Raw genomic sequence first — 20721 nt, forward strand, 5'->3', positions numbered from 1 at the left:
GAGGAAATATTGCTTCTGGGAATAGTGTACTGCTGGAAACAGGGAAATCCTAGCAGCATTATGTGCACACTGGGGGAAATGAAGGAAGAGAGGGGGTCTGTAAGTATAGCTCAGCTGTTACAGGAGCACCTTAAAACTAAATCTCAGAGCAGAAAATCTCCCTTGTACTTAGGAACAAGACATCAGTGACTCCCCATTGCCCAAAACTGTGAGTTACAGCTAAGGAACCGCCCCAGCAGGAAAGAGTATACAGCCCTAGAAGATATTACTCATGCCCAACCTTTAGGTTAAGATAAACAACCATGGTGACTCACTTTTAAATCATGTTTTCTAATGCATCAGAATCATTATGTTGTCACCAAAAACAGGATGAGAACCACAAGTCTAAAAAATCAAGTCCACCTGACAAGGCATACATAGACAATCACAAACTAATTTCAGTCTACCTTTTAGTCTTCTCTCTGCCCTCTAGACAGTTTCCTTTCTAATGCCCGTTCTATTGGACATGAAATTCATTATGCCTAGAGAGAAGAGAATAGGAGAAAGAAAGACAAGAAATGAGGCTGGAGTCATGGGATGCACCAGGTCTGATAGCTTCCTACAGTCAATTTGGACATTATACCAAGGGTAACAGAGAGCCAGAGAAGACAAGTAAGCTTATGCATGACCAGACTGGGTCAACTGGCTGCAGTGGGAAGAATGGGTTAGAAAGCAAGAAGGCTCCCTGCCTCACAGGATTGGGGGTGAGAATTAAACACAGAATTACATACAAATCCCCTGGAATGATGTTTGTCACAGGGCATAAAATCAGGAAATTTAGCACCTTCCAAAATTGTTCATCACCAACAATTTTAATACTTTTCCATCTAATCTCATTTTTTCTCTTTAATCTCCTAAAGATATTTTAGAAAGTAAAGACTATTTAAACGTTTCGCTGCTAGACACAGTAAACCAATGGGCCCTTCCTTAAGACATATTTACAATAAGCCATAACATAGTGTGATCCGAACCATGCTAATGGCAAAGGCCTAAACTCTCAAAGGGCAAGAACCGCATCCCTTATCTCCCTACCTCAATGTCGGTCGCACTATGTGGCACAGTGGACTTCAGCACAGACTTCTTGCCAAGTGAGGCATGCGCTAGGAGTTCAGAGAGAGCAGGAGGCTTGGATGCACTATCTCAGGATTTAATACAGGCTCAATGAGGACTGTGGCTTTCTTCCTGCATATTTTACTGATACATGTTTGGGATTATTTTCAGTATGCTTTCTAATAGTGGTTTTTTTGTTTTGTTTTTTTCATGGAAGTTTCTTCTGAGTAATTTTCAAGTTGAAACTTTACTAACATGAAATACTGTAAAATAACTCGAAAACATCAAATCTAGACTGAGATGTTAGCTTTGATAATATTAAATTCCTAATTATCTATGGCATTTCCATCTAAATCACAGATAATATGGGGTAAATTTCATTCTTTATTGCTGCCTTTTCCCATCACCTACCTATACCCCTGGCCACCTAATCAACTTCTAGTTGACATGTATATAGAAAATCAGAGTAATTTTACCCTTAGCCTGAGCAATATGCCAGTGAACTGGTATGAGAATCCTGTAATTTCAGGTAAAGTAAATGACGATGGGGTCAAAACTAACATTGTTCCCTCTATTAACATGTGTAGCTCTCTCATTTTCTATGCACATGTATTTTATTTCTGTGGCAAGTTGAAAAATCAGGTAAGTAATCATATTGCCTAGAGGAACACAGCATTATTGTAAAAAAGGCAAAGGCAAAGCTGTTTTATTCCGGTGTTTAAGGTTCTTCAGATTCGTCTGGTGGAATTGAACTTGCTCAACATGGTTACTCTTGCTTAAAGTTTTACTCTTCTAGATGAAAGGCATAGCTGCCTGTCCTTAAAGGCACGGGAGTTGGTGCCTCCACGCATGACAGCTGTCAAGCACTGATATGATCACTCAGGGAACACAAATGCATTTCTAGTACCTATAGATGTTCCTCAGGTTAAGAAATATTTTATAAAGAAAACTCAAAAATAGTTCTGAGACATTATAGCAAAACTATACTATTGTTATGCAGTTACTAGTATTTTTACTATAAAACCCAAACTCAAAGTAAAAAGTGTTAAAGTACAAAGAGTGTAATACAAAAATAATAAAAAAAATAGAAGCTCCTATTTCCTAATTCAGTTCCACAGTCACATACCCCAAAGGTGACTTGGAACTCCTTTCAGAATATTTTTCCTTCTAGTAGATAAATGAAGTATCTTTTCCATATTTTTACACAAAAAGGATCATCCTATACAGTTTCGTATTTTGTATTTTTAACCTATAATTATGTTGGTAATATAGATCCTAGTCTTCTTTTTAGTGCCTATATAGAATTGCATATATAGATGTACCATATATGCATATTTTATCTATTAATAATTATTTACATTATTTCCTCTTTTTTCTTGCTCATAGAAATAGCATGGTGGTAAACCTTTTTTTAGCATACATTTTTTTTTCAAACTTAAGCAAATATATCCATCATGTAAATTCCAGGCATTGCCCAGCCAGTGTGGCTCAGTGCTTGAGTGTTGACCTATGAACCAGGAGGTCACGGTTCGATTTCCAGTCAGGCACATGCCCAAGTTGCAGGCTTGATCCTCAATAGCGGCGTGCAGGAGGCAGCTGATCCTTTCTCATCATTGATGTTTCCGTCTCTCTCTCTTTTTCCCTTCCTCTCTCTGAAATCAATAAATATTCCAAGCATAAATCTTAACACTTTTAAAAATAACATTTTTCAGCTGAATTGGATACTCAAATACTCCATCCTAACACCCCTCAGGTAATTGAAGAAATGGTGACATGTGGTAATGATATAGCATATTCTATTGAGATAAGACATTGTTCTAGTCATTTATTGCTACATAAACTACTCTAAAACTTAGTGGTTTAATTCAAAAATATTTATTTATTTAAATATATTTTATTGATTTTTTACAGAGAGGAAGGGAGAAGGATAGAGAGTTAAAAACATCAATGAGAGAGAAACATTGATCAGATGTCTCCTGCACACTCCCTACTGGGTATGTGCCTGCAACTGAGGTACATGCCCTTGACCGGAATCGAACCTGGGACCCTTGAGTCCGCAGACCAACACTCTATCCACTGAGCCAAACCGGTTAGGGCAACACTCATTTATTTAGCTCAGAAAACTGCAACTAGTTCAGGACTGGGAGGGAAGGCTGTGTCTATACTGCACAGCATCAGAAGGAGTAGCTTGACTGGCAGGGCTAGAGGACCCATTTCCAAGATGGATCACTCAAGTTGTTAGAGCTGGCTTTCAGTTGAGAGTTCAGCTGGGGCTGGTGGCTGGGAACCCCCTATTTCTCTCTGCATGAATCATTTCATATGACCTAGACTTCCTTGTGACATGATACTTGGATACCAGGGGCAAGAATCCTGAGGGACAGAACTAGGCAGAAGCTGTACTGCTTATTATGACCCAGAAGTCTTCTAGTGTCCCATCGCCTACTCTATATTCATTATATAGTAGTCACAAAGGTCCATCCAGTTTAAGAGGAGGGACATGAACTCATCTCTTGATAGAAATGTGGCAAGGTTCGAAACAAAAAAGCAGGTGGGGCGGAAAATATTTGCAGCCACTACTGGAAAAGACAATCAGCCACAGTCAAAATATACCTCCTTTGACTCTAGGTAAGTAGTTCAAAATACTATATGCTGATTTTTTAAACAGTGCATTCAAATTTATTGTTTTTCTTTTGACCTGATTCTGAAAACAAATATTTTACTACACCTATCAGTTTGTTTTCTTTCTACTATATAATGAATGATAATACCCATGCTAGTTCCCATTATGACAAAACCTGAGGTAGTTGCATGATCACACACTTTTCTTTAATTGATGAGAAACAATTGATAATGATAATAATGATATTGTTGTTATTATTCCACATGAAATATTGTATCTTCATTTACCGATGACAAAATCTAGATGCGGAAAAGGTAAAGCAACTTTCTTATTTTTTAATCCTCACCTGAGGATATTTTTCCATTGATTTTTTGAGAGAGAGAAGGACAGAGAGGAATGTAAATATATTATAAAATCACATATAATTATTATGTGAGAGACACATCAATTGGTTGCCCCCTGTACAAGAGGTACATGCCCTTGACCAGAATCAAACCCAGGACCCTTTGGTCCACAGGCCAACTCTCTATCCACTGGGTTAAACTAGCTAGGGCAAAAAAGCAACTCTTTTGAAAAAACAGACTTAAGGCACAGTTCAGATATGTTTTTTGTTAGAAAACATTTTATCTTTTGCTTTTTTTTTTTTTAAGTTTTGATGACTTCCTTGCCATCTTATTATCTTGGAATACCTACAAAATAATGTCTGCTCTTTAATAGAAGCCAAGGTTCTAATTCATTCTTCTGTTAATGTCATATTAAGATACTGTTGAATCAGATGAAACTCCATTTTCATTCCAATGAGACTCCTAGACTATGTAATTATGGGTTACTTAATATGCTAACATTTATATATCTATAATAATAAAAGCATAATATGCTAATTAGACCAGACAGCCAAACGACCTTCTGGACGAAGCCAGGGCTGCGAGGGCCCAGGCAAGCCACCTCGGCTGTGAGGGCTGAGATCCTTGCATGAATTTTGTGCATCGGGCCTCTAGTTTTTTAATATCAAAGTATTTGGTTGATATGAAAACATGCTCAAAGTCACTAATCATCTGAGAGATGCAAATCAAAACAACAATAAGGTATCATCTCACACCTGTCAGAATGGCTATCATCAACAAATCAACAAACGACAAGTGCTGGAGAGGATGTGGAGAAAAGGGAACACTCATGCACTGCTGGTGGGAATGCAGATTGGTGCAGCCACTATGGAAGACAGTATGGAGTTTCCTCAAAAAGTTAAAAATGGAACTCCCATTTGAACCAGTGACCCCACTTCTAGGAATATATCCCAAGAAACCAGAAACACCAATCAGAAAGGATATATGCACCCCTATGTTCATAGCAGCACAATTTATCATAGCTAAGATTTGGAAACAGCCTAAGTGCCCATCAGTAGATGAATGGATTAGAAAACTGTGGTATATCTACACAATGGAATACTATGCTGCTGTAAAAAAGACGGAATTCTTACCATTTGCAACAGCATGGATGGAACTGGAGAGCATTATGCTAAGTGAAATAAGCCAGTCAATGAAAGAAAAATATCACATGATCTCACTCATTTATGGATAATAAAGACCATTATAAACTGATGAACAAACATAGATACAGAGGCAGAGCAGCATTGAACAGACTGTCAAACTACAGTGGGAAGCACGGGAAGGGTTGGTGGGCGGGGGGAGGGGGGGCAGGGTGTGGTAAGAGATCAACTGAAGGACTTGTATGTATGCATATAAGCATAACCAATGGACACAAGACACTGGGGGGTAGGGGGGGCCAGGGGAATGTCAAGGGGGAGGAGGCAAAAGGAGACATATGTAATACTCTTTGTGATACTTTAAGCAATAAAACAAAACAAAAAAGTATTTGGTTGAGCATTCCTTTTTAGTAGAGAATTACTGCTTCATAGATTAGCTTTCTTTCATTGTTTGCTACAACTTTGAAAACTGGATGGACACTCTAGTGACTTATCAAAAAAAGAATGATTACTCTGCCAGGACGGTGTGGCTTAGTGTTGAGCATCAACCTATGAACCAGGAGGTCATGGTGCGATTCCAAGGCACATGCCTGGGTTGTAGGCTCAATCCCCAGGGTGGGGGCATGCTGGAGACAACCAATCAATTATTCTCTCTGATTGTTAATATTTCTATCTCTCCCTCTCCCTTCCTCTCTGAAATCAATAAAAATATTTTTAAAAAATAGAGAAGAAAACCAACAATATTAGACAAGAATGGGCTGGAATAAACAATTCCCAAAGAAAAATGAAAATGTAAGGTAACATATGGAAGATTCTTAATCTGACTCTTAGCAATAACAATAAAAAGAACAAATTAAAAGTAATCGAGATAATTTACTCAGATTGAAATTGGACAAGCAATGGATCTGGGCTGCCTGTCACTACTTGAGCCAATTTAGCAGAGACAGGGTTGAGTTACACTAGTATACGAGCGTTTATTTCAATACGGCCAGCTGTATGGCAGAGCAGCAGGTTATCCACAAAAATCAGCTCTTCCACCCCCCATAAACCAGCTGCTTATATTGCGTAGGACAAAGATTGCATGAGAAAGTAGACTATGCAGGCTGGGATGGGACTACATTGTTTGGGCAACAAGGTTGTTAATAATAGGCAGTTCTTGAATGAGAATGAACCACATTCCAAGATTGACTCCTAGGTCCAAGGTTGACTCCCAGCTCTGAGGGGTATACAACTTCCAAATAGGTTAGAATGTCCTTTCTTTAACCAGAACAAGGCAATCACGCTTAACAGAGCATGATTAATATTTCCCATAGCCATAGCTAGTCCCCGACACTATTTTTGCCCCTAACAAGATGAGTAAAGGTTCAAAGTTTAACAGTCTGCTGTTGTTTAGGCTGAACGGGAATAGACACTGTCACATATGGCTAGGAAGGATTCCTAGCCTTCAAAGAATGAACTACTGATATACACAACAACATTGATGAATCTGAAAAAATGTTATGCTGAGATATAATACAAGACATTAAGGAGTACATCTCAAATAATTCTATTTATACAAAATACTAGAACTGACAAAACTAATCTATAGTGAGAGAAAGTAACTTAATGGTTGACAGGGACCAGGGGAGAGGGGATTGACTGCAAGAAAGCACATTGAGAGCTATAAAAATATTCTGTACCTTTTCAAAAAATAAAATCTTTATTGTTGAAAGCATTACATATGTCCTCTTTTTTTCTTACAGTTAAGCAAGTTTTGACAAAACCAGCACCACCACCTCAATCAAGATACAGAATATTTTGCCTGGGGTGGTAGGTGGGGATGGGCTAGAAGGGATCAATGGGAGGGAAAAGGGTACATCTGTAATACTTTCAACAATAAAGATAAATTGTTTTTTAAAAAACAAAAGAAGAAGAAAACTTGATTTGTACAAACCCAAACAAGAAAAGAGTAAAGGAACCAAGACCAGATGGGACAAAGACAAAGAGAATACAGAAAATAAACTCAACTATATCAGAAATTATATTAAATTTAAATGGACTAAAAGCTCCTATTTAAGATAAAGACTGTCAGACTGTCTTAAAAAAAAAAAAAAAAAAAGACCTAACTATATGTTGTTTACATATGTAAAAATAAAAGAATGAAAAAAGATATGCCATCAAAACACTGGCCACAATACATCTAATGTGACTATGTTAAGATCAGCCAAGCAGACTTTAAGATAAAGAAGTATTACTAGTGGTAAAGAAGAGCATTTCAAGATATTAAAATAGGTCAATTCAACAGTAAGAAAAAAAATTCTAAATTTTAAATTCTCTTAGTACCATAGCTTCAAAATATATATACAGCAAAATTTTAATTAAACTAAAAAGGGAAATAGACCAATTCACAAAATTTTATCTCAGTAGCTGACAGAAAATACAGTAAAACATATATCTATAGTGTATATGAGATGTGAACAACATAATTAAGCAATTTACCTAAATGACCTATATATACAATGCTATATTCAACAACTGCAAAATACAATCTTTTCAAGTACACATGGAAAATTTACCAAATAGACCAGTGATGGCAAACCTTTTGAGCTCGGCATGTCAGCATTTTGAAAAACCCTAACTTAACTCTGGTGCCGTGTCACATATAGAAATTTTTTGATATTTGCAACCATAGTAAAACAAAGACTTATATTAACTACCCAAATGTTTGGAAATTAAGAAGTGCACTTCTGCCTAGCTGGCGTGGCTCAGTGGTTGAGCATCGACCTATGAACCAGAAGGTCACATGCCTGGGTTGTGGGCTTGATCCCCAGTAGGTGGTATGCAGGAGGCAGCCAATCAATGAATTTCTCTCATCATTGATGTTTCTCTCTCTTCCTCTCTCAAATAAAATCTATATATATAAAAGCCTAAGTGACTAAACAACTGGTCGGCCAGTTGCTATGACGTGCACTGACCATCAGGGGGCAGACGCTCAACACAGGAGCTGTCCCCTGGTGGTCAGTGTGCTCCTACAGCCAACCTCCTGCAATCCCTCCCCACAGCTGGCCACCCCAATCAGGACTGGGCTAGATGGCCCTGATCAGCCCCGATTGCCAGCCAGGCCGAGGGACCCCACCTGTGCACTATTCGTGCACCAGGACTCAAATATATATACTTTAAGAAAAAAAAAAAAGAAATGCATTTCTATTTTTTAAAGCTTTTTTATTTTTTAGTTTATCCTCACTCAAGGATATTTTTTCCATTGATTTTTTTAGAGAAAGAGTAGAAGGGAGAGAGGGAGGAGAAGAGAGAAACATTGATGTGAGAGCGACACATCAATTGGTTACCTCCCACATGGCCCCAACAAGGGCTGGGGAATCAAACCTGCAACCCACATATGTGCTCCTTATGGGGAATTGAACCCGAGACATTTCTGTGCGTGTGCCGACACTCTCACCACTGAGCCACACTGGCTGGGGCAGAAATGCACTTCTAAGTAACCCATGTATTTAGATCCCTTTGGTGTCAACCAGGAACGATTGGTGAAAGTATTTTCAACTGAAAATGAAAATATGGCATAGCAAAATTTGTGGACTAATGCTAAAAATGATTATAGAAAAATCTATAGCTTCAGATACATATATTTAAAAAAACAAAAGATTGAGAATATTTCCTCAGCTTCCATCTCTAGACACTTGAAAAAAATGAACTCTTTTCTCCATAGTGGCCAGCTGCTCATATCTGAAGTTCCCTGCAGCTCCAACAGAAGACCTCGGATCCCAGGCTGGTGGGCTTTACAGTACCTCCCACTTTGCTTAATAATATGCCAGCCAACAAGTCACACAGGTGGCAGTGTTACTGGCTCCTTTCTGGACAGTGACACTGATTTGCAGAATGAAGAAGAGGAAGGACTGTAAATCTCTAAGGTTGGAAGAGTCTGGTGGAGAGGAGCCAGCCAGCCTGGTCCCAAGTACTCATAAAAAGAACTAATGCTCTGGGTTCCATCACTAACCAATTGAGTGTTCCCCCTAAATATAATTATAAAAGCAGAAAGTCACAAGGGTCACTAAAGGAAATCATCATGCCAATCTTTGCTAGGAGCCCTTCCCATAGAATGTCACAAAACATCTAGAACCCACTGCGATTTCTGTTTCCTGACTGTGGGCCACATGCTAACCCCTTATGGTTGATCCCTTTGGTGCCAACCAGAGGCAACTGGAAAAGGCCAGAAGAACTGCAGTGAATGTGCAGATTACTCCAAGTTCCACTCTGAGGTACTCAGGAAGTCTCTAGAAGCCACACCCAGAGGATAAGCATCAAACACACCTCCACAGGAAAATTTTAAATCTCCAAAGTCTTACTTTTTTTTTTTAAAATCCTCAACCGAGGATATTTTTCCATTGATTTTTAGAGAAAGGGAAAGACAGAAACGTCGATGTGAGAGAAACACATCACTTGGGAGGAGCTTGCAACCGCAGTACATGCCCTTGACTGGAATTGAACCAGGGACCCTCTGGTCCACAGGCCGATGCTCTATCCACTGAGCCAAACCAGTTAGGGCCATAGTTTTACCTTGAAGAGGCCCAGAAAAGAGTTTGAGGCAACCTCTTTCTTTTTTCTTTTTTCTTTTTTTTTTTTTATTTTAACAATAATGTATTATGTCAGGTTTTGTAGGAAGCTGACTCTGACTGGAGATTTGTGTGCAGGAAGTGGATTGGGGAGTGCTTCTAGATCAATACCTGTCCAGGTGTGTAGGAAGGGAGCTGGACAGAGAGAAAAGTTGAATCTGCAGAAAAGTTCATCCCCCAGACCTTCTAGAGCTTGGGCAGGACTTCAGACGTGTACCTCCTTCAGTCAAGGAACCTGAGCCTCTATACCTCCCTGGAATAGTGTGGCTTTGATGGCATACAACCTGTGCAATTCCACAGGGCCCTCACACTTAGAACAACCCCATGTTGTTGTTACATTACATGCTGTCACTGTCACTTGTCACCTATCACTTTCTTAATTTTTTTTAATAAATTGGTTATATATACTTTTTAAAATTTGATTTTATAGAAGAAGGAAGAGGGAGAGAGAGATAGAAACACAAATGATGAGAGAGAATCATTGATCAGCTGCCTCCTACAAGCCCCACACTGAGGATCGAGCCTACAGCCTCGTCATATGCCCTGACCAGGAATCAAATCGTGACCTCTGGTTCATAGGTCAATGATCAACCACTGAGCCACACTAGCCGGGCTTTAGGCTTCTTTACTCTGCAGCAACAGGCTACCTTAATGTTATAAAGTACACATAAATGTGAAGAGTTTGGAAGCTCTAAAGAAAGAGCAGAGGTTTTATTAACCAAATGACTAGAAATTTGAGGTGTACTGGTACTCAGAAACCATCCTTGCTTTCCCTAATCTGTATTCTTACTGTTTGACCTGCTCTCCCTTTTCCTACCCTATGGTCCCTGGCATTCTATATCGCAAACAAAGGTCACAAGAGCAATTAAAGGAAATCATTGTGCCAATCTTTGCTAGGATCCCTTCCCATAGAATGTCACAGAACACCCTGAACCCACTGAGATTTCTGTTTCCTGACTGTGGGGCCTAAATAACAAGGAAAGAAAAACCACATGCATCAAATTACAAGAAGGAAGCCAGGAAGAAAATGAGAAAGGAGAGGGAGAGGGTTAATAGGCATCCTGGGGCATGCCAACATGAGGAACAACCTGGACTTGCGATTGGCATCTGAAATGCAGAGGTGAAGGGGACAGAGCATTCTTGTAGGACTGAGGCCTTAATCTGTGGGATCTGTTGCTACCTCCAAGTAGATGTGTCAGAACTGAGTTGAAGTGTAGGATGCCCAGCTGGTGTTGGAGAATTGCTTGGTGCTGTTCCTGGTCAGACACATGCCTCATACACAAAGGAATTGTGGTCAGAATTGTAGCTTACTCACCCTAGTTTAGTCCCAGTTTACCAGCTTTTATAAATGCCACCTCTTCTTCTAAAGTTAAAATAATTTAAAATAAATTAAAAACTGCAGCGAGAAGGCCGGGGAGGGTTGGGGGACAGGAGGGAGGGGGGTAAGAGATCAACCAAAGGACTTGTATGCATGCATATAAGCATAACCAATGGACATAAGACACTGGGGGGTCGGGGAGGCCAGGGAACTGTCAAGGGCCGGGGGAAAAAAGGGACACATATGTAATACCCTTTGTAATACTGTAAGCAATAAAAAAAATAAATAAAAATAAATAAATTAAAAAGCTAAAATAATTTATGTGATTAATTGCTTTTTGGAGGGGCTTGTCACCCTTTTGATTTAGTAGACCTGATTTGCCTTGAGACTTAAGCTCTCCAGTAGGCTCAAAAACTTGATTTGTAGATTTTCCAGCTCTTTCTTCTTGTTAGAATTGGAGTGACCCTTTTTTTGTTGCTTTCTAAATCCTACGTATGCATAGATCTGTTTTATTACCATTTTATCTATTTTTAGTTGTATGATTCAGTGTCATTAACTTTATTCTCAATGTTAACCATCACCACTGCTCATTTCTAGAACTTGTTCATCATCCCAAATAGAAACTCTGTACCCATTAAACAATAACTCTCCATTCCCTCCTCCCTACAGTCTCTGGTAATTCTATTATACTTTCTCTCTTTCTGAGTTTGCCTATTCTAGCTACATACCTCATGAAAGTAGCATCACACAATATTTGTCCTCTTGTGTTTGGCTTATTTCACTTACCATGAAACCCTCAAGATTTATCAATTTGTAGCTTGTGAATAGATTTCATTTCTTTTTAAAGCTGAATCATACTCCACTGTGTGTACATGCCACATTTTGTTTATCCTCTCCTATTCTCATACACTTACTGTATTTCCTTTGTGGATTTTTGAGACAGGGGGTCCCTCAGGGGTGAGGATGACGGACTCCAATGCGCTGGGGCGTCTGCATGCACGACTCCGGAGACCAGGTTCAGAGACACAGATCCAACTTTATTGAGGAAGTACAGCCTTATATAAAGGGGTAAGCAGCCAATGCAATAAGGACACGCTTGCTAGGTTATCCAGTGGGCGTGAGGGTTGGGGCTAAGAGTAGGTGGCTCCTGGAGATTTGTCAGGCGGGCGTTGCCACTTTCTGGTGTGCCAAGGAAGTCTGTTCGCTGGAGTGTACTCACAGCGTTGCTTCGGCTGCAGCACTGAGATAGATCTCCTGAGCTCTTCCCACAGATTTTATTCCGATTTCTTTCTTTTTTAACAATAGTGTATTATGTCAGGTTTTCTAGGAAGCTGACTCTGACTGGAGATTTGTGTGCAAGGAGTGGACTGGGGAGTGATTCTAGATCAATACCTGTCCGGGTGTGTAGGAATGGAGCTGGGCAGAGAGAAAAGTTCATCCCCCAGACCAGTGATGACGAACCTATGACCTGCGTGTCAAAGGTGACACACGAACTCATTTTTTTGGTTGATTTTTCTTTGTTAAATGGCATTTAAATATATAAAATAAATATGAAAAATATAAGTCTTTGTTTTATGATGGTTGCAAATATCAAAAAATTTCTATATGTGACACGGCACCAGAGTTAAGTTAGGGTTTTTCAAAATGCTGACACGCTGAGCTCAAAAGGTTCACCATCACCGCCCCAGACCTTCTAGACAGAGCTTGGGCAGGACTTCAGACGTGTACCTCCTCAGTCAAGGAGCCTAAGCCTCTATACCAGCCATGGGCAATCTACGGCCCGCGGGCCGGATCCAGCCTGTTTGAAATGAATAAAACTAAAAAAAAAAAAAAAAAAAAAAGACCGTACCCTTTTATGTAATGATGTTTACTTTGAATTTATATTAGTTCACACAAACACTCCATCCATGCTTTTGTTCTGGCCCTCCGGTCCAGTTTAAGAACCCATTGTGGCCCTCGAGTCAAAAAGTTTGCCCACCCCTGCTCTATACTCTCTGGAATAGTGTGGCTTTGATGGCATACAACCTGTGCAATTCCACAGGGCCCTCATACTTAGAACAACCCCATGTCATGGTTTAATTATATGCTGTCACTGTCACTTGTCACCCATCTCTTTCTTAATTTTTTAACAAAGATCTCTGCATTTTCATTTTTCATTGGGCCATACAAATTACGTAGTCAGTCCTGTCCTCGACCACATATTCTGATGTTAGTTATTCCCAGAGTGAAACCCAAACCTTGACCAAGACAACTCAATGTGGCTCAGAGGCATTCTCAGAAAGTGGCTCATCTGGGAGCCACCCACACTGCAGGGAGTTAGAATATAGTAAGCCTCAGTATTGATGGCGAGATTTGGATGGTACATGACAATATCCACTACAATCAGCTTCTGACGTGTAACAATTTTAAATAGCTGTAAATTATGGTGCATGTGTACACATTTGCTGTCTCCATTGTACCTATCATATCATAGATTACACACCCATAAACAATAGAGTACCAATTTCAAATCATGATTATTATTGTGTAGTATTTTTTTTAAAATATATTTTATTGATTTTTTACAGAGAGGAAGGGAGAGAGATAGAGAGTTAGAAACATCGATGAGAGAGAAACATCGATCAGCTGCCTCCTGCACATCTCCCACTGGGGATGTGCCCGCAACCCAGGTACATGCCCTTGACCGGAATCGAACCTGGGACCCTTCAGTCTGCAGGCCAACACTCTATCCACTGAGCCAAACCGGTTTCGGCTATTGTGTAGTATTTTTAAAAATTTTTGTGGCTCACTATTTTTATGTTTTAATATGCTTTTTGCTCATTTAATGGTCAAAATAGTACTTCAGAGTTTTCTAGTCAACAATTTACTAAGAAAAATAAAAACATACAGAAAAGGTGAAAGAAGTGTATAACTAATACACTTGTACCCAATACATAGACTTTATCATTAACAGTTCACTGTTTGCTTTAACATATTTGTAGATATCTATCCATTCCTATCTAATCACCAATACATATGATTTTTCGTATATCTCAAAGTACATTGTATTCAACAGTACATTTCACCCCAAACACTTTAGTAGCCCTATCAGAGTTCAATATTTATTTTTTATTTTCTTTAACTATTTTAAAAAAACTTTTAAATTTATTTATTGAATTTATTGGGGTGACATTGGTTAATAAAATTATATAGGTTTCAAGTATACAATTCTATAATACATCATCTGGATATTGTATTGTGTGTTTACCACCCCAAGTCAAGTCTCCTTCCATCGCCATTTATCACTTTACCTTCTTCTACCTTCCCCTACCCTCTTTGGTCCTTAGGTCGATGCTTTAACCACTGGCTAGGGATAGGTAAAATTTAAATACAGTGAAATATGTAAATCTTAAGTGTACCATTTGATGAGTTTTGGCAAACAGATACATCCATGAGACACAGCTCTCCCTCCAGATACAGGACATTGCCCTAGCTGGTTTGGCTCAGTGGATAGAGCTTGGGCCTGCTGACCAAAGGGTCCTGGGTGTGATGCCAGTCAAGGGCAAGTACCTCAGTTGCAGGCTTCTCCCCATTAGGGCCCTGGTCAGCGCACGTGCAGGAGGCAACCAATTGATGTGTTTCTCTCACATCGATGTTTCTCTCTGCCTTCTCTCTTCCACTCTCTCTAAAACACCAATGGAAAAATATCCTCCAGTGAGGATCAACAAAAAATAAACAAATAAACAAAAGATACAGGACATTATCATTATGCCAAAAGGCTGCATCATGCCTCTTTTCATTAAACCCTGCCCCCAATACCTGCCCTCCTCTCAGATGTAACCACTGTTTTCATTGTTTTAAATCATAGTTTACTTGAGCCTGTACCAGAACTTCATGCCAAAGGAATCATATAGTATGTACTCTTTGGGATCCTGATTCTTTCACGGAGCATAATGCTTTTGAGATTCATGCCTCTTGTTTCATGTACCAGTAGGTTTTCTTTTCTCTTTTTACTGCTGAGCTGTATCCCACTGCAAGAAGGTACCACAGGTACTTATTGATTCTCCTGTTGATGGATCCCTGAGTTGTGTCTAGTTTTTGTCTTTTCTGAATAAAGCTGCTATGAATTTCAGATATATATGCACTAATAAAAGGGTAATATGCTAATTAGACCAGGAGACCTTCCGGACGTCCTTCCAGACAAAGCCATGGTGGCAGGGCCAAGGCAGAGACAGTTAGGGACGATCATGCCAGGAGGGGAGGGCAGTTGGGGGTGATCAGGCCAGTGGTGGGGGAGAGCAGTTGGGGATGAGTAGGCCGGCAGGCAGAGTGGTTAGGGGCCACCAGGCAGGCAGGCAGATCAGCAGTTAGGAGCCAGTGGTCCTGGACTGTGAAAGGGATGTCCGACTGCCAGTTTAGGCCCTATCCCACAGGTATCGGGGGGTCCCAGATTGGAGAGGGTTCAGGCCAGGCTGAGGGACAACCCCCCCATGCACAAATTTTGTGCACCGGGCCACTAGTATCTATATAATATTTTTATTGATTTCAGAGAGAGGAAGGGAGAGGGAGAGATAGGAACACCAATGATGAGAGAGAATAATTGATCGGCTGCCTCCTGCATGCCCCCTACTGGGGATCGAGCCCAAAACCTAGGCATGTGCCCAGACCAGGAATCAATGGTTCATAGGTCGATGCTCCTGGTTCATAGGTCAATGCTCAACCACTAAGTCACACCAGTGGGCTCGATATGCTAACCATAAGACTCAATAAGTTTGCAACATGTTCTCAAATCAATAACCTGTGACCTGCCACTGAGCAATCTTAGGGAAACTGACTTACCATAATGTCTCTGTTCTTCCTCCTAGAAAAAAAAGTAAAGAGGAAACAATCATGAGGCAATTGTTTGCAGATTTGCTTTGCATAAAAGAACCAGGACAGCCAAAACCGGTTTGGCTCAGTGGATAGAGCGTCAGCCTGCGGACTGAATGGTCCCGGGTTCGATTTCGGTCAAGGGCATGTACCTGGGTTGCGGGCACATCCCTAGTAGGAGATGTGGAGGAGGCAGCTAATCGATGTTTCTCTCTCATCGATATTTCTAACTCTCTATCTCTCTCCCTTCCTCTCTGTAAAAAAAAATCAATAAAATATAAAATAAAATAAAAATTTACTATAAAAAAAAAAAAAGAACCAGGACCACCCCCAGACGTATGTGATCACTTCATGGCTTCTCCCCAGATGTATGTGATCATTCAGTGGCATTTCCAAGTTTAAACACTGAAATCTTATCAAGAAACTAGAAACCATAGAAATTTACCTTAACTCTTCCTCCCAGTCTCCTTTCCAAGTTAAAAATTGCTAACTCAGTCCAATGAGCATGATGGTTTTTGAGGCATTTCTAAGTTTCCCATCATCTCAGTTAGTGCCTTCTCAATCAGTAAGTTTCTTTGCCCCAAACTCTTACACTCAGATTTTGCCTTTTGTGAAGCATCTGCCATATGAATCAGAGTTTGATAACACTGAGTGTCTTACAATTCAACTCAATTCTGAATCTACCTGGCGGTAGCATTAGATACCACACAACACTAACCCCCCTACCCTTCAAATGCCAATAGCAAGCCCAGGTTATAGATCAGAGGTTTCCACTGTTGTAGGTGATGGGAAGGGCACTGCATTTTAGACCTGTGGGGTCAGACCCCACATGAGTTCAGCAACCTCGGTACCTTGAGTTCTGACTAGGAGAGAATTCAAGCCAGGACCCAAACTATAAGAGAACATTTATTTGATAAATCACAGAGTAATTCCTAGAAGAAATGGACTTAGCAAACAAGTTATAGGGGTAAAGGAAGGGCCCTTGGAGCTTGGCAGTGATGGTAATGTGCCTGGTGTATGTGTTGGGGGTGTGCTCCTGGGAGATAGAGCATGCTGAGTCCTCTGTCCTGAGGGTCTTAAGGATGGAGATTTTAGGAGAGGTTCCAGGGGAAGATCTCAGTAGAACAGCGGTTCTCAACCTGTGGGTCGAGACCCCTTTGGGGGTTGAACAACCCTTTCATGGGGGTTGCCTAAGACCATTGGAAAACACATATATAATTACATATTGTTTTTGTGATTAATCACTATGCTTTAATTATGTTCAATTTGTAACAATGAAAATACACCCTGCATATCAGATATTTACATTACGATTCATAACAGTAGCAAAATTACAGCTATAAAGTAGCAACGAAAATAATTTTATGGTTGGGGGTCACAACAACATGAGGAACTGTATTAAAGGGTTGCGGCATTGGGAAGGTTGAGAACCACTGCAATAGAATATTCTGCAGCTTTCCAGGTATGTCCTTTCAGGGTCTAAGTCTCCACTGATTGATTGGTCGAGGCCAGGGCAGGGGATCATTATCTAATACAGCTGGCCCTGAAGTCAGCCGTGGGGTCACTGGTCTGGTTTTGTTGCTCTTCTGGGCTTGGAGCTGAAATACAATGGAGGCCTAGTCAGTAATGGCGAACCTTTTGAGCTCGGCATGTCAGCATTTTGAAAAACCCTAACTTAACTCGGGTGCCATGTCACATATAGAAATTTTTTGATATTTGCAACCATAGTAAAACAAAGACTTATATTTTTGATATTTATTTTATATATTTAAATGCCATTTAACAAAAAAAAATCAACCAAAAAAGTGAGTTCACGTGTCACCTCTGACACACGTGTCATAGGTTCGCCATCACTGGCCTAGATGTTATATCTGAGGAGGAAAGATGGTGGAAAAGTGGCGGGCTGTGGCAAGGTCCCACCTTCCATTTGTCTTTTGCTAGGCATCCAGGGCTTTCCACCCTGACGGCCTTCTGTACTTAGCCCACCGTCCTCACTCTGCTCTTATCTGACTGCCTACCACACCACAGCCTCCTAGAGTTCAATCAATTTGTTGGAGCCACTCACAGAACCCAGAGAAACATTTTCCTTTCTAGACTATTGGTTTATCATAAAAGGATATGACTCAGAAACAGCCATATGGAAGAGAAGTATCGAAGTAAAAAAACATCCAAACCTGTAGAGAATTTTAAGTTCATTTGAGCCAAATTGACAACAAATGTGGGGAGCAAGCTCTCAAGTGCTCTGGGGAGTTAACAGTTTTGCAGGTTCTTGTATGCATTTGAAAATTAAGAAGAGAACATACGGAAGATTACCTGGAAGGGAAAGCAAGGTAGGGATTGAATTACAGAAGTTACCAAGGTTATGTGCTCTCTTGAGGGAGGTTATTTCAAAGGTGTGTTAACCTAGGTGTACAGAAACAATGGTCAGAGCTTGCTTAAGGCAAAGTTAAACCTAAAATGTTATATGCCTGGGGCATAACTATGACATACCCGATTAGAAATTTGTGCTCAAATCACCCTGAGTTACTTTCCATAGAACCTCCCCCCCGCCCCCCACCAGATAGGTAGGGCAAGGTATGGGGAAAGGGTGCATGCCCTCTCCAGGTGCACCAGTCTCCCACATATCCCCGTGTTCACTGTCAACGTAAGAAATATTCAAACCTGTAAAGAATTCTCCTGAGATTATTTGAGTCAAACTGTCGACAATTGCCAGGGAGTAAAATCTCAAGGCAGTGAGATAATGTTTCAGAGAATGGCAGTTTTGCACCTTATTTTACACATTACAATCAAAAGAGGAGACATAAGTGGGTTACCTGAAATTCATTGGTGATAGGTTAGGAAAGTGGGAGAAAGCAAGGGGGTGGAGGTGGGGGGGACTTCTGGGATCAGATAAAAAGTAAAGTGATATATCGTACACATAGGTAGGTACAGGACAGTAAATAATCAACAATTAACACGATAAAAATACCAGTGAGAATTTGTAGAGTCTGCTCTGGTGAATTGTTTGTGCCCCAAGGGGTCTGGAAAAAGGGAAGTTACCCTGACCTTCCAAAGATCTATTATCTTAGATGCAAAAGACAGTTAAGCTAAAGATTGACTTGTATCAGGGTGGATTCATGACTATCTGCCATAAATTGCTTTTAATTAAAATCATTTTAAAAAATTAAAATTGTTTTCATTTCAGACCATCCTTTGTGATTACTTTAGGTCTCTGAGTTTGGAAGGCCACCATGCAGCCCTACCTGAGCTTGTCAGGTTAGCATGTGGCCCCTTTTTGTCCACATAACCAACCTGGAAGACTCTGAGTGTAGTCCTCTCACGTTTTCATTTTCTTTTTGTTTGATTTTAGTCCTCTCAAGTTTTATGAAGCTTTCTTACATAGTCATTATTAAATTATTGGCTATTGGTTATTGAACTCAACCTCCAGCCCCTTCCCTCTCCCAGGAGTAGGGTGAGTGGTGCTGAAAGTTTCAATCCTCTAATCACTGGTTGTCTCCACTGGCAACTAGCAGCCCCCATCACCCAGGTGCTTTCAATAGTCATCTCATTAACCTAGCAAGACACACTTTTATTGCTCTCAATACTTAGAATAATCCAGTGATGGTGAACCTTTTGAGCTCGGCGTGTCAGCATTTTGAAAAACCCTAACTTAACTCTGGTGCCGTGTCACATATAGAAATTTTTGGTATTTGCAACCATAGTAAAACAAAGACTTATATTTTTGATATTTATTTTATATATTTAAATGCCATTTAGCAAAGAAAAATCAACAAAAAAAATGAGTTCGTGTCGTCTCTGACACGCATGTCATAGGTTTTCCATCACTGGAATAGTCCAAGGATTTTAGTTGCTCTAGCAGAAAGGGGACAAAGACCAAAAATGAATTTCTCTTAGGATCCCAATATCATACAGCCCAAATGCATTTTCCTGTTTTCATTTCCCTTGTGTGGATGTAAAAGGGCCACATACTAAACTTGACAAGCTCAGGAGAAGCCTGCATGGTGGGCCTTACAAATTCAGAGACCTAAAGAAACCACAAAGGATGGTCTGAAATTAAAACCTTCTAGTTAAAAGCAAGTCATGGTGTATAGTAATGTCCTAGGCCAGTAACTTTCTTGACAAAGGTCAATCTTTACCTTAACTGAGCATGTCTATTGTCTTTTTGCAACTACAATAACATACCTTTTGGAATGTCAGGATAATTTCCCCTTTTCCAGACCCCTTAGGGCACAATCTCCCATCAGGGTAGGAGACCACAGAGCCCCTCATTATTATTGTTATTGTGTTAATTGTTAACATTAACTATCCTATACTTACCTATGTAAAAGAAGTATGCCTATTTGCTTTACTTTATATCCAATCTCAGCGATTTCCCCGCTTTGCTTTTCCCCACCTTCCTAATCTATCACCAATAAATTTCATGTAAACTCCTTACATTCCCCTTTGATTCTGATGTATAAAATAAGTGGTAAACCTGCCTGTTTTCCAGAACATTTTCTCAATCCATTGAGATTTTGCTTACTGGCGATTGTCTATTTGGCTCAAATAAACTCATAAAAATTCTTACAGGTTTATAGGTTTCTTAGGTCAACACCTGGGGAAATAGTTACTGGAAAATTGCATTTCAGAGCTTAGGTTTGTTAACGTAAGAAACATTCAAACCTGTAAAGAATTTTTGTGAGTTTATTTAAGCCAAAGTATCCACAATTGCCAGAGAGCAGAATCTCAATGCAATGAGAAAATGCTTCAGAGAATC

This window comes from Myotis nattereri, assembly GCF_964212035.1.
Source record: "Myotis nattereri genome assembly, chromosome: 9".
Taxonomy (NCBI): Eukaryota; Metazoa; Chordata; class Mammalia; order Chiroptera; family Vespertilionidae; genus Myotis; species Myotis nattereri.